The sequence below is a fragment of the Hippoglossus stenolepis genome, chromosome 12 (assembly GCF_022539355.2).
Source record: "Hippoglossus stenolepis isolate QCI-W04-F060 chromosome 12, HSTE1.2, whole genome shotgun sequence".
In the NCBI taxonomy this organism is placed as follows: Eukaryota; Metazoa; Chordata; class Actinopteri; order Pleuronectiformes; family Pleuronectidae; genus Hippoglossus; species Hippoglossus stenolepis.
The window spans coordinates 24332696-24335730 of record NC_061494.1 but is presented as its reverse complement, the minus strand read 5'-3'; the positions used below and the strand labels follow the sequence as shown (position 1 = coordinate 24335730).

The window sequence follows — 3035 nt, the reverse complement described above, 5'->3', positions numbered from 1 at the left end:
CTCTGACAGCCGAGTCTCTCGACCGGTTGACCTCGGCTAAAATAACCTGCGTAACCACAGACACATGAACACATGTCCATCCCACAGACTGTGTCACTGTGTAACTGACACAGTTCAAACCACTATATATATATCACATATATATATATATACAATAATATAATATCATATGTATAATATTGGATATTCCAGCATGTGCTCAGTCCTCAGGTTGTGTTTTGTTTAGAGGAAATAAAGCGTGAAGAGGAAGCGACGATGCAGCAGGTGAAACGTCGGAGCTGAAGCCAGCAGCTCAGGTCACTGGTTTACTTCTCACTATTTGTTTCTCCTTCTTCTTTTATTCGTGCCACAGTCAACATGAGAGGAAAATTGAGTTTTAAACTTTACTTAACTTCTCAGATGTTTATTTGCTTTGTGTATTTGCAGGATTTGGAGTTCTACCAACACAAGATTAGATTAGATTCAACTACCAACACAAAGACCACTGAAACACGGAGGTCCTGCTTGTTCCCTCGTTTCTCTGGATGATGTAACACCTGATGTCTCCGCCCGTCTCTCACAGTTCAACATTACGACACTTTGATGTTCAATAGAAGATAAACAGAACGTGATGGTCCGACGGTCAAGTCAGGTGAGAATGTGAACCTGTGATTTCTGCTGGACGACCCCATGTACTCGGCACAGATCTGGAATTTAAACTTCAACTAAACCTCTGAACTGTAACTTAATGATCAATGTCTCCAGCACATCAAACATCAACAGCATGGAAATCGGTCAGCAGTCAGTAGAAACCTTCCTGGACCATGATGCATCTGTCTCCAGGTCGAGAAACGTCAAGTCTGACCTGAATCAGTCATCCACCAACTCTTAATACAAATCCTGGACTGGAAATAAAGATCATGACAGGTTCCTGAGGTGAAAGAAAATGATCCTGATCGCTATAAACATAGGGGGAAACGTCATGATTGACAGCTGGAGCTGACTCTCGATTGGTCGAGGATCAACTGCAAATGGCTTCTGCACAGAATCAAGATGGCAGCTCCATTTCTGGACAGTGGGAGGAAGTGGAAACGTGTGGTCCACCTTTATTTAGTCTCTGGGAACGACACAGCAAAGTGTCTCAAACTAGATCCAGGGGCCCGAGAGCAGAGCCCTGGGGAACCCCACAGTGACATTTCATCTGAAATTACCGCACACAAAAATCTTCACGTAAAACACAAACCAGGTGAGATCTAAAGAAGAGAGGTGGACAGAGCTGTGAGATGCTGATGTAACTTCTGGGTCTGAACTCATACGAAGTCACGTTCCTCGACCACGAACATCGTCCGATGTTTCCTTCCCTGCACGCGAGCCAATCACAGTCCAGACTGTTCTCTCCTGTGATTTCAGTCTTTGTGGAGAAGTTGCATCAGGAGACTCGTTTGACTCGTTTATGTTTGACTCATGTCAAACTGTATCTTCGTTGTGGTGCAGAAAGGTCATTAATAGAGACGTTGACGTGACTTAGATCATCAGTATGTGGAGACTTGTGTGTTTCTGTGTTGTGTAACTTTGAATCACAGGTTGTGAAATACAAATCTGCACAACCTTCAACTAATAGCACCTTGTATAATAGCATCAGTCTTTTTGAGTACTTGAGTCTTGAATTGATAATATCCGTCCCATCTTTATTCCAAACTGTTCCTGACCCCACTGCGCAGCGCCCCCTTCAGGTCACAGTAGGTTCAGGCTCCCATTGGAACGATTTAAAACTTGAATCTTCTTTTAGTGACGCCATTACCTCGATAATTAATTAATGGCAGGTTACAAACGAATATTTAGCACATGCAGGTTTCAATGTGACAAAATCATTTAAGGTCAAAATCAGACGAATTGTCCGAACACTGTTTTAACAGCATTTTTAATTAAGTGTGATTTACAAGAGACGTTGGTCAGGTTTGGTCAAAGAGGAAGAAAAGAGAAATTACAAACAAACATTTAAAAATTATATGTTTTATGTATTTTATAATATAAAAATTGTAATATTAACAGACTTTATTTATGTCGCACTTTACAAAGTTACAAAGTGTTAAACAGACACCAAATAAAAAATGTAACATGTCAAACTATTGTTTAATTTTAAACGTAAAGTTTTGAGTTTTTAAGACACTAAAGATGTTTCCTGTCTGATATCAATATTTTCTATAAGTTAGTTTTATTTATTATATGGTATATTTTTTTACCTATATTTTCCTATATTTGTTTTAAGCAGTTTTTGTCATAGTGGATGTAGAGATGTTCATTTGTTTCTGTGTGAGATGATCAATGTTGTTCAGCTGTGAACCTGAGAGAAGATTGAGTCTAAATCATGTCGATCACAATCACCTGTGTGTGTGTGTGTGTGTGTGTGTGTGTGTGTGTGTGTGTGCGTGCGTGTGTGTGTGTGTGTCTATATAATGTGTGGCTCTGCTGTGTGCAGCTGGTTTGATGAAGCACGTGTTAGTTCTGTATCTTTTGTCTGATTCGTGTGTTCAGTTTGATTTTGGATTCAGTGAAAGTTGTGTTGTTTAGTTGGGTGTGTGTTCACGCTCTGTCACCAAATCCCAAACAGACAGAAACAAGCTTTACAAGTTTCAAACATAATTTCCTGTCAAACTGATGAAAATGTGGAAAACATCTTGCTGAGTTCTTCTCAGATTCACGTTTCCAGCTCTAAAGTTTCACATCTTTCTTTGACCTCATGATATTTGTCAGGTTGAGGAAAGTAAACAGAAAAGGAGACTTTTAGTTTTTTGACTGCAGCAAGTGTTGGGACGTCTTTGGTCACGGACACAACTTAACACACAGCTGACTTTCATCTGTGTCACACTTTGAATAAAGATTTCCTATGATAAAAGTGCAGAAACCACAAATGTTCTGTCCTGATGGAAACAGCAGTGATGAGTTTCACACAGTCTGAACCTCATTTAAAGTTTTAATGCAATAATTCAAGTTGTGGAAGAAGAGGGTGTTTTCTGTCCTTTTAGAAATTATTCACTTTATTTAAAACTGTTTTT

The 3035-nt window shown here is 39.5% G+C and overlaps 1 long non-coding RNA gene across 1 annotated transcript; it reads left to right on the top strand.

The window, feature by feature from the left end:
• The first annotated feature begins 212 nt into the window (after nt 1–212).
• Nucleotides 213–2148, top strand: LOC118119215. The gene is made up of 3 exons (XR_004698056.2): nt 213–296; nt 427–631; nt 745–2148. It is a non-coding gene; the product is annotated as an uncharacterized LOC118119215 (long non-coding RNA).
• Nucleotides 2149–3035: the final 887 nt, after the last annotated feature.